The sequence below is a fragment of the Erpetoichthys calabaricus genome, chromosome 2 (assembly GCF_900747795.2).
Source record: "Erpetoichthys calabaricus chromosome 2, fErpCal1.3, whole genome shotgun sequence".
NCBI lineage: Eukaryota > Metazoa > Chordata > Cladistia > Polypteriformes > Polypteridae > Erpetoichthys > Erpetoichthys calabaricus.
The window spans coordinates 342,220,274-342,232,803 of record NC_041395.2 but is presented as its reverse complement, the minus strand read 5'-3'; the positions used below and the strand labels follow the sequence as shown (position 1 = coordinate 342,232,803).

Sequence of the window (12,530 nt, the reverse complement as noted above, 5' to 3'; positions counted from 1 at the left end):
CTATCTATCTATCTATTATATAGCACCTTTCACATCTATCTATCTATCTATCTATCTATCTATCTATCTATCTATCTATCTATCTATCTATCTATTATATAGCACCTTTCACATCTATCTATCTTAAAAAGATGAAACGATGGCCGCCTTTAAATAGTACGATTACATATCCTTGCCTGTAGAGGCCGCTGTCGCCATCTCCTGACAGGCGTGTTTTTACGTCACACACAGTACGGTACAGGAGTAAACTTCCGGGTCAACGAGTCTGCATCCAGCTATCTGGATACTATAGTCTGTTTATGTTTAAGTCGTCTCTCTTCACATACGTGTTGTTTTGTTTGGGACAATTTTCAATTAAAGTTCGCGAGACATGAATTAGCTCACAGGAGTCCGGTTCAGCGGCGCTCGGGGGCGTTGAAGGTTAGTTAAACATTTTTGCTGTCACTTATTTGTTGGATTCTACTTTAGATGTTGTGTTTTCATCTTCTTGCCTTTTTCGTTTCTCTTTCTCCCGAATCTATGCCTGTATGTATTGTTTTACAGCGGAATATGTCTGCGGGTATCGATATCATTCATGTTTAACTGTCTTCTAGTTTTGCATGCAGTGCTCTCACGGTATGATCAGTTCTCTTCTTTAATGTCATTTTCGGCTCCTTTGCCCCTGTTGTCCGCCCTGCATTCTCCCAAAGAGGCTCTGCGATGGTTACGTTGTGAAATGTTCGAACAGGACCCTGCCGTTTTGTGAGCTGCTCAGTGTTTAAGGGCGCCTGCTTCCTCATTTTTTTAACACAGTCACTGGTGGAATTTGCGACTTCATCTCCAGCACGTAGGGCCCTGAGTGTTGTTTAATATTATAGCGCCTTCCAGTTGTTTCAACACGTCTGCCCCGGTTGCCAGATCAAATATCTCACCGTGAGACCCTTGGTCGCCAAACGCGACTGCGGCTCCTTTATACCAATGGCAGTCCGCCTGTATAGCGCCTTACTGGGACTGCCAAGTCAGACGTTTTCTTTCTTTTTAGTCATTCTGGTCTGACCGCAGTGTGTGTGTGTGTTTGTTTATTTAAAGAGTTTCTGTAAAAAGCCAACTCTTCCCCCTTGGGGGCAAATAAAGTTCTATCTATCAGTACCTCCAGAATGACAAAGCAAAAGCAGGTTTTAAGAAAGGTTGGCTAATTTATTAAAAAATCAAAAACTGAAATCTCTCATTTCTAGAAGTATTCTGACCCTTTGCGTGGTACCATAAATTCTGCTCAGGTGGTCCTGCATGCTTTCTTTCTCCTTGAAATGTTTCTAAACCTTTAATTGAAGTCTACATGTGGTACAGTGAATTGGTTGGACGTCATTTATAAAGGTAGACCTGTACTCGTGCATAGAAGGTCTCACAATTCACACTGCACGTCGGAGCAAAAAGGAACGAAGTGCAAGGAACTCTGTGCAGAGCTCCTGGATCAAATTGTGGTGAGGCATACAGGTGCTGGTCATAAAATTAGAATATCATGACAAAGTTGATTTATTTCAGTAATTCCATTCAAAAAGTGAAACTTGTATATTAGATTCATTCATTACACACAGACTGATGTATTTCAAATGTTTATTTCTTTTAATGTTGATGATTATAACTGACAACTAATGAAAGTCCCAAATTCAGTATCTCGGAAACTTAGAATATTGTGAAAAGGTTCAATATTGAAGACACCTGGTGCCACACTCTAATCAGCTAATTAACTCAAAACACCTGCAACAGCCTTTAAATGGTCTCTCAGTCGAGTTCTGTAGGCTACACAATCATGGGGAAGACTGCTGACTTGACAGTTGTCCAAAAGACGACCATCGACACCTTGCACAAGGAGGGCAAGACACAAAAGGTCATTGCTAAAGAGGCTGGCTGTTCACAGAGCTCTGTGTCCAAGCACATTAATAGAGAGGCGAAGGGAAGGACAAGATGTGGTAGAAAAAAGTGTACAAGCAATAGGGATAACTGCACCCTGGAGAGGATTGTGAAACAAAAATGTGGGGGAGATTCACAAAGAGTGGACTGCAGCTGGAGTCAGTGCTTCAAGAACCACCACACACAGACGTATGCAAGACATGGGTTTCAGCTGTCACATTCCTTGTGTCAAGCCACTCTTGAACAAGAGACAGCGTCAGAAGCGTCTCGCCTTTGGACTGCTGCTGAGTGGTCCAAAGTTATGTTCTCTGATGAAAGTAAATTTTACATTTCGTTTGGAAATCAAGGTCCCAGAGTCTGGAGGAAGAGAGGAGAGGCACAGAATCCATGTTGCATGAGGTCCAGTGTAAAGTTTCCACAGTCAGTGATGGTTTGGGGTGCCATGTCATCTGCTGGTGTCGGTCCATTGTGTTTTCTGAGGTCCAAGGTCAACGCAGCCGTCTACCAGGAAGTTTTAGAGCACTTCATGCTTCCTGCTGCTGACGAACTTTATGGAGATGCAGATTTCATTTTCCAACAGGACCTGGCACCTGCACACAGTGCCAAAGCTACCAGTACCTGGTTTAAGGACCATGGTATCCCTGTTCTTGATTGGCCAGCAAACTCGCCTGACCTTAACCCCATAGAAAATCTATGGGGTATTGTGAAGAGGAAGATGCAATACGCCACGTCAGAGCAACATGGGCTCTCACAACACCTGAGCAGTGCCACCGACTGATCGGCTCCATGCCACGCCGCATTGCTGCAGTAATCCAGGCCAAAGGAGCCCCAACTAAATATTGAGTGATGTACATGCTCATACTTTTCATGTTCATACCTTTCAGTTGGCCAACATTTCTAAAAATCCTTTTTTTGCATTGGTCTTAATTGATATTCTAATTTTCTGAGATACTGAATTTGGGACTTTCATTAGTTGTCAGTTATAATCATCAACATTAAAAGAAATAAACATTTGAAATACATCAGTCTGTGTGTAATGAATGAATCCAACATACAAGTTTCACTTTTTGAATGGAATTACTGAAATAAATCAACTTTGTCATGATATTCTAATTTTATGACCAGCACCTGTAGATCAGGGCACTAATGATTTGAGTGTTTCCAGGAGTACTTGGCTTCAAGAATTTTGAAAGTGAAGAAGTTTGAGGCCCTTCCTAGAGTTGACTGTCCAGCCAAACTGAGTAATGGGGCAGGGAGGTGACCAAGAAGCCAGTGGGCAATCTAACTGAACTGAAGAAATCTTCAGCTGAGATGGGAGAACTTGTTGAAAGGACAAACATCTGAGCAGCACTCCCATCAATCAGGTGTTTATGTTAAAGTGGCCAGATGGAAGCCACTCTTGACTAAAAGGCATGTGATGGTGTTTAAAGGACTCTGAGAGCAGGAAGAGAGAGATTCTCTGGTGACACATAAAGTTAACTCTTTGGCCAGAATTCCGAGCATTATGTCTGGTGAAGACCTGCCTAATACCATCTCTGTGGTGAAGAATGGTGGTGGTAGCATCATGCCATGGTGTGCAGGGACAGAAGGACTGGTCAGAATTGAGGAAATAATGAGTGCAGTCAAATATATAGTTTATGAAGAAAATCCCGCTCTAGAGTTCATGTCAGCTCAGGCAGGGGTGACGGGTGACCTGTTGTCACGACATTGACCTGGAGCTTACACCAAGACAATGTTGGGATGAGTCTGAATCCAGCAGTGGACGCACACTCTCTGAGAATGTGTTCCGTAAAGATTGCAGCTTTTATTAATCCAAAGAGATTATATATAATGTATATATACACACACACACACATTAGTATTGGAACTGGACAAACTTTAAAAATCAGTTAAAAACAAAAAATGTAATTCTGGCCAATTGGAAAGTAGGTACGCTTCAACGTCAAATGTTGGCACTTTTATCTGATCGTGTTGAGGGTGGGGAGAAGAGCGCATGGCCGTGATATCTCTGCCAATCAGCAGCTACCCTCTAAAACACATGTAGCTGAGATCTCTCTCTTAAAAATGTCAAACATTACTCTTCAGCAATCTGTAGATGATAATGTCTGCTGAACAAACAGGTGTCGCTAGCTAAGCGGGGGCAAGGTGCACTCCAACACGTGGCGAGAGGAAGAGCGACTTGAACGGAGGCTGGCGTGTGAGTGAGGAGGGTCTCGCCTCCCCCTCACCTCGGTCCACAGCCTGTCTCTCGGATTCGTGCAAATCGGTGCGACAACTGAACTATGATACTTTGCGCAATGAGAGAAGTCGCAAAATCAGCCGGAATATTCAAGAAAACTATAGAAAAAAACCCAATCTAAATCCGTTAAGTTGTTCTTTTGTAGAAAGCAGACAGACATACAGACCGAGAGACGTTGGATTATACACCGCGTTCCAAATTATTATGCAAATTGTATTTAAGTGTCATAAAGATTAAATATTTTGTTTTCAATTAAACTCATGGGTGGTATTCTGCCTCAGGGCTCTTTTGATCACTGAAATCAATCTCGGACACCTATGATAATTAGTTTGTCAGGTGAGCCCAATTAAAGGAAAAACTACTAAAGAAGGATGTTCCACATTATTAAGCAGACCACCATTTTCAAGCAGTATGGGAAAGAAAAAGGATCTCTCTGCTGACGAAAAGCGTGAAATTGTTGAATGCCTTGGACAATGTATGATAACCTTAGATATTTCACGAAAACTTAAGTGTGATCATCGTACTGTTAAAAGATTTGTGGCTGACTCAGAGCACACATGGGTTCGTGCAGATAAAGGCAAAATGAGGAAGGTTTCTGCCAGACAAATACATCGGATTAAGAGAGCAGCTGCTCAAATGTCATTACAAAGCAGCAAACAGGTATTTGAAGCTGCTAGTGCCTCTGGAGTCCCGTGAACATCAAGGAGCAGGATCCTCCAGAGGGTTGCAGTTATGCATAAACCTTCTATTCGGCCACCCCTAACCAATGCTCACAAGCAGAAACGGCTGCAGTGGGCCCAGAACTACATGAAGACTAATTTTCAAACAGCCTTGTTTACAGATGAGTGCCTTGCAACTCTGGATGATCCGGATGGATGGAATGGTGGATGGTTGGTGGATGGCCACCATGTCCCAACAAGGCTGTGATGTCAGCAAGGAGGTGGCGGAGTCATGGGGAGAGAGCTGGTCGGCCCCTTTAGGGTCCCTGAAGGTGTGAAAATGACCTCTGAAAAGTATGTGGAGTTTCTGACTGACCACTTTCTTCCATGGTACAAAAAGAAGAACCGTGCTTTCCGTAACAAAATCATCTTCATACATGACAATGCACCATCTCATGCTGCAAGGAATACCTCTGCATCATTGGCTGCTATTGGCATAAAAGGAGAGAAACTCATGGTGTGGCCCCCATCCTCCCCTGACCTCAATCCTATTGAGAACCTTTGGAGCATCCTCAAGCAAAAGATCTATGAGGGTGGGAGGCAGTTTACATCCAAACAGCAGCTCTGGGAGGCTATTCTGACATCCTGCAAAGAAATTCAAGCAGAAACTCTCCAAAAACTCAGAAGTTCAATGGATGCCAGATTTGTGAAGCTGCTATCAAATAAGGGGTCCTATGTTAATATGTAACTTGACCTGTTAAGATGTTTTGGATTGAAATAGCTTTTGATTTCAGTAAGTATGACCTCCTAATGCTGCAAATTCAACAAAGGACCATTTTCAGTTCTTTACAACCTATAAAATGTTTTGAAACTCTGTTGTGCATAGTAATTTGGAACAGTGCATTTTGAGTTTTTTATTTTTGAAAAACATACCGTTATCATTAGGAGGTTTGTTCAGTAACATTTGAATTATACTCTAATGGTTGATGACTTAAAAATTATGCTGACTGGCACTTTCATCAACTATTTAGGAAAATCAGAGAAAATTATCATTTGCATAATAATTTGGAACGTGGTGTGTGTGTATATATATATATATATATATATATATAGATATATAGATAGATATATAGATATATAGATAGATATATAGATATATAGATATAGATATATAGATAGATATATAGATATATAGATATATATAGATATATAGATATATATATATATATATATAGATAGATATATAGATAGATATAGATAGATAGATAGGTATACTGTGCATCCGGAAAGTATTCCCAGCGCATCACTTTTTCCACATTTTGTTATGTTACAGCCTTATTCCAAAATGGATTAAATTCATTTTTTTCCTCAGAATTCTACACACAACACCCCATAATGACAACGTGAAAAAAAGTTTACTTGAGATATTTGCAAATTTATTAAAAATAAAAAAACTGAGAAATCCCATGTCCATAAGTATTCACAGCCTTTGCTCAGTACTTTGTTGATGCACCTTTGGCAGCAATTCCAGCCTCAAGTCTTGTTGAATATGATGCCACAAGCTTGGCACACCTATCCTTGGCCAGTTTCGCCCACTCCTCTTTGTAGCACCTCTCAAGCTCCATCAGGTTGGATGGGAAGCGTCGGTGCACAGCCATTTAAGATCTCTCCAGAGATGTTCAATCGGATTCAAGTCTGGGTTCTGGCTGGGCCACTCCTTTGATATCTTGGCTGTGTGCTTATGGTTGTTGTCCTGGTGAAAGATGAACCATCGCCCCAGTCTGAGGCCAAGAGCGCTCTGGAGCAGGTTTTCATCCAGGATGTCTCTGTACATTGCTGCAGTCATCTTTCACTTTATCCTGACTAGTCTCCCAGTCCCTGCCGCTGAAAAACATCCCCACAGCATGATGCTGCCACCACCATGCTTCACTGTAGGGATGGTATTGGCCTGGTGATGAGCGGTGCCTGGTTTCCTCCAAACGTGATGCCTGGCATTCACACCAAAGAGTTCAATCTTTGTCTCATCAGACCAGAGAATTTTCCTTCTCATGGTCTGAGAGTCCTTCAGGTGCCTTTTGGCAAACCCCAGGTGGGCTGCCATGTGCCTTTTACTAAGGAGTGGCTTCCGTCTGGCCACTCTGCCATACAGGCCTGATTGGTGGATTGCTGCAGAGATGGTTGTCCTTCTGGAAGGTTCTCCTCTCTCCACAGAGGACCTCTGGAGCTCTGACAGAGTGACCATCGGGTTCTTGGTCACCTCCCTGACTAAGACCCTTCTCCCCTGATCGCTCAGTTTAGATGGTCAGCCAGCTCTAGGAAGAGTCCTGGTGGTTTTGAACTTCTTCCACTTACGGATGATGGAGGCCACTGTGCTCATTGGGACCTTCAAAGCAGCAGAAACTTTTCTGTAACCTTCCCCAGATTTGTGCCTCGAGACAATCCTATCTCGGAGGTCTACAGACAATTCCTTTGACTTCATGCTTGGTTTGTGCTCTGACACCAACTGTGGGACCTGATATAGACAGGTGTGTGCCTTTCCAAATCATGTCCAGTCAACTGATTTTACCACAGGTGGACTCCAATGAAGCTGCAGAAACATCTCAAGGATGATCAGGGGAAACAGGATGTACCTGAGCTCAATTTGGAGCTTCATGGCAAAGGCTGTGAATACTTATGTACATGTGCTTTCTCAGTTTTTTTATTTTTAATAAATTTGCAAAAACCTCAAGTAAACTTTTTTCACGTTGTCATTATGGGGTGTTGTGTGTAGAATTCTGAGGAAAAAAATGAATTTAATCCATTTTGGAATAAGGCTGTAACATAACAAAATGTGGAAAAAGTGATGCGCTGTGAATACTTTCCGGATGCACTGTATATAGATGAGAGTAAAAATGAAATAAGTAGTAATACAATAAATAATAATTTGATAGATATATAGATATAGAGATATAGATAATATAAAGGTATATATGATAGATACTTTTATTACTGATCAAAAGTTTTAGAATAACTTCATTTTTATTGAAATGTACATAGTTTAATATCTTAAGTAATAAGGAATCATTAAGTGTACAAAATTGTATTCACAGCCTGTACCTTTTGCTAATATAACAGCCTAACTGTGGTAAGCCTTTTGATTCAGAATGCCAGTCACTCTTTGCAAGTTACCATCTGTGCTCAGCTAAAAAACCGCAGACCATCACACTTCCTTCTCCTCTTCCTCCTCCTTCTCTTCCTCCTCCATGTTTGACAGCTGGTGTCACACAATGAGGAACCATCCTTTCACCAGCTCTGCATACAAACACCCTGCATGATGAACTAAAGATTTCAAATTGTGATTCATCGGTCCATAGGACTTTCTTCCAGTCTGCAGTAGTCCAGAGCTGGTATTTCAAGGCCCTGTTTTGAAATGACTTTTTTACTGTCACTCGCCCTATGAAACCTGCACAAAGTCTCCTTTTCACAGTACAAACTGACCCTTACTTTTGTTGACCTGCACTGTTAAGCTGAGATTGAAGCTGTTGTGCTGTGAGGTGCCTGTGATCACACCAGCAGGTGACCCTCAGAATCTTGACTTCTGATCAGCTTGTGACTTTGGCTCTCTTCCTATCGGAGTTTCTTCCAGTTTCCAATTGTCTTTAGATTGTGTAGGACACCACTGGACTCCCTAACACTTGGATTTTGTAGTTTCTCTCAATGAAAGGCCTACACTTCTTAGGGTAATAATACTCATACATATTTCATTTGTTAATTGCTGTTTTCTTGCAATTTTCATTGGAATATTGTCAAAGTAGCACTTCAGAGGGTGTAGTAACACAGTCTGTTCCTGGGTTTACTTAGCTTCTTTTAATATTGGCCGACTCTTGCAATAACACAGTTTTCATAGGAAAGCTCTTGTCAAAAGCATGCAGTTGTGGGGTTCCTGCACTCGGCTCTGGCCACGTTGAGAACGCGGGATGTATGGTTCCTAGGTACAGGTCCTAGCAAGGTCTTCTATCCATCTGTAGGTGAGAGCGCATTTTGCAGTTTAATGTTAAGGATTTTACACTTTTATTACACTTTGGTTCCTAAATAAAAACATTCATTTGCCAACTATGGGGTACAATCTTTTGCTGGAATCAGCTAAATGGAAATAGTACCCAGTAACTGTTGACCAAAAACTGACTGTCAGGCCATGGGATACACGAGATGCACACGTTGTCTCCACTTGTCCTTTCCCATCTCCCTCTCAGGTTGCTTACATGGCAGTAAAGCTTTAACCCTGTCAGCTGGTTTGTATGGCTTCAGCCCCCAGTTAACGATTTTGAGTAAAATAATGTACTTTTGAATAAACTGGGTAGATCACAGTAGCACATTTCAAATCTTTGGCTACAAAGCCTCTGACTATCACTGAGTGGCCAAGGCCAAGTTTGAACCTCATAGAACATCTGTGGAGAAACCTGAATATGGCAGTTTACAGACGCTTCCTATTCAGTCTGATGGAGAGGATCTGACAGGAAGAATGAGATAAATTCCCCAAATCCATGTGTGCAAAGCTTGTAGAGACTTTGGGCTGATTTATACTTCTGTGTTGAGCCTACGCTGTAGCTGTGTGCATAGGCTATGGTGTAGAAAGCAGTTTATACTTTTGCATTGCACCCCTCCTGAACACTGGTTGGCAGCGTTTGTAGATCAGGGCTCTCCATCACTCCTTATCCTCCTGGACCTTACAGCTGCATTTGATACGGTAGATCATAATATTCTCCTTCATCATCTTCACTATACAATTGGACTTTTCTGGCATTAGTCTGGAGTGGTTCGAGTCCTATCTTACAGACAGGACTGAGTATGTGGCCTTGGGGGACGCTAAATCTCATACCCACACTGTCACCTGTGGAGTCCCACAAGGATCAGTCCTTGGGCCCGACCCTCTTTATTATCTATATACCACCCCTGGGTCACATCATCGACAAGCATGGAGTTTCATTCCATTGCTATGCCGATGATACGCAGCTCTGTGTGAGACTGGATTCGACTTCTCTTACACCTCCATCAACTTTTATCCTCTTGCTTGGATGAGATTGAGGCCTGGATGTCCAAGAACTTCCTCAAGCTGAACAGCACCAAAACTGAAGCTCTTTTAATTGGCACCCCCCCCATCAGCTTCGTTCCTCTGTAAATTGTATTTCCTTTTCTGACTGTACCATTACCCTCTCCTTCTGTTACAAATCTGGGTGTCAAGTTAGACTTGGAATAAGGTGCTATAGAAGTGTCCGACCCGGCACAGATTCACACTGAGGCATGTATAAATTGAACACAAATTTTTATTTTCTCTTCAGCAGTGGGGCACATCTTCCCCATGTCCCACAGGCCCAACACAGTCCCACAAGCACTTAACACAACACAAATAAATCTTTTTCTTCACCTGTGGGGCACGTCTTCCCCGTGAACCCCACAGGTATAACACAGCCCCAAAGTATCTTTTTCTCAAGACAGCAATCCTTCCGTTTGCACCACCACTCCTCTCAGGCACCTCGTCCTCTTCCTCCCGATTCTGGCCCTGAGTGGTGGTTGCTGGCTTCCTTTATGGCCCTCCCGGGAGTGCTCTTGGTGCTTGCTCACCTGGTCCCAATTGCATTCCCGTGTGGGCCCAATGATTAGACCAGCTGGGCTTAACTATCTGTGCCTCGCCCCACTGGTGGCCATCCCAGGTCTCCACAGGGTTGGGAAGAACTCCATCTCCCATGAAACCCTGCGGGAAACTGAGGCATCATCAACCAGGGAGGCTGCCACCAAGCGTCCCGGGGGAGGTATTGAGGAGTCCATGGCTGCTCCCCCGGAATACAAGTAGAAGGGACGTCCTGGCCAGGCATGAACCCTGGCCATCCTCCACAACTCCCATCTGTCATTTGATATACATATGTCCATCACCTTTGCAAAATTGCATTCCTTCATCTCCGAAACATAGCCAAACTCCATCCCTACCTCTCCCTCTGTGATGCTGAAAAGCGGGTTCATGCCTTTGTCTCATCCAGACTGGACTATTGTAATGCACTCCTCATCGGGATACCCAACAAGAGCCATCAAAAGCTCCAACAAATTCAAAATAGTGCTGCAAGAATCCTGATGAGGGTGCGGAAATATGAACATATTTCACAAATCCTTCAGTCACTTCATTGGCTCCCTATCCATCTCCGTATCGAATACAAACTCTGTTTGTTCACTCACCAGTGTATCCATGGAAATGTTTCACAATATCTTAAAGAACTACTTATATTACAATCCAGTACAAGAAACTTCCGTTTTACAAATACCTACCGCCTTCGCCCCTCTGTGACCAAACTTAGTACAATGGGTGACCGAGCCTTTGTGGCCGCTGCTCCACGCCTCCTGAATGGCCTACCAGAGAGCCTGAGAACACAGCAGATTGTGGGCTGTTTTAAAAAACAGCTGAAGACTTTTCTATTTAGGAAAGCGTATTAACAAGAATGCTGTTGTTTTATCTCTGTTTTTATCTTGCCTTTGTTTAATCTTTTTATGTTGCACTTTAGCAGTAAATCTCAATGTAAAGTGCCCTATAAATAAAATGTATTATTATTATTATTATTTATTATCACTCAAGAAAAGTGATTGAGCCATTAAAGTGCAGGTAGTTTTTTACCCTCCAGGGTCACCGCTCCTCTTGCTACACATTTTCTTCATTATTTGTCCTTCAGATTTCTTCGCCTTTTCATACATTTGCTGAACTCCAAACCTGAAGACTAACAGAAATGCTTTTTTTCTGGAAATGTGTAGTTAACCAGACTGGCTAATCAGAGTCGTTGGGGGTCTGTGTAAGGTTCACAGTGACTTAAGACATAGCCACAAATTTGAAGAGGTGCACATCAGGCGATGCCATAGGCAACACAGAAATAAATCAATTTTTACCAAGAAGACTCAGTGCTGGAATTGCTGCCGAAGGGACTTGTACAAAGTATCGAATAAAGGGTCTGAATACTTACGGGAGTGAGAGATTTCAGTTTTTGATTTTTAATAAATTTGCAAACCTGTCTGAAGACATGTTGTCACTTTGTCATTATGGGGTTTTAGGTTTAGGTAGACTTTATCATCCCAGAGGGAAATGTGTTTGCGGCAGTAAAGTCCAAAAACAGAAGACGTTATTCCAGAGATCCAATAGATAAAGACGCAACATTAGACAACTGATATTATTGCATAAACACACACTCAAGATCAATACAAAGAAGAATAATTACTTTCAACATTGTACAAAGTAATAATTGTGGTAAGACAGCCCCCGGACACAGACAGATGGACACGTTTATTTTCTTCTAAATAATATACACTGCACCACAGTGCCTAAATCAGCCAATCTCAGTCCCTTCTTTTCTTCACTCTCTCTCAGTACTTCTGCCGACTCTGCTCCTCTCCTCCCAAGCTCTGTCGTCTTCCTCCCAACTCCGGCTCGTCTACTGGAGAGAGGCGGCCCCTTTTATAATAACCCGGATGTGTTCCAGGTGCTCCGTGACAATTTTCCGGCGGCACTTCCTGGTGTGGCGGAAGTGCCGCATGAGCACCCTGCTGCCATCCAGGGCTCGACAATCCTCTGGGTGCCGTCTGGCGTTTAAACGTGGGCCCTAACAGGGTTGAGCTTCCCAGCTGTGATCCTGTGGCCTCCACGCAGACCAGGGCGGCTGCCCTCTTGTGGCCCAGTGGAGGTATTGTCCCCCTCCCGGTCCTTCCAGGCGTCCTGGATCCCCAGTGGT

At 42.9% G+C, this 12,530-nt stretch overlaps 1 protein-coding gene across 1 annotated transcript in view; it reads left to right on the top strand.

The window, feature by feature from the left end:
• The first annotated feature begins 255 nt into the window (after positions 1 to 255).
• ext2 (exostosin glycosyltransferase 2) overlaps positions 256 to 12,530 on the top strand; it is a 319,184-nt gene continuing 306,909 nt past the window's right edge. The window contains exon 1 of the mRNA XM_028796059.2: positions 256 to 420. The gene's annotated coding sequence lies outside the window, so the exon portion shown is untranslated. The remainder of the gene's footprint in view (positions 421 to 12,530) is intronic.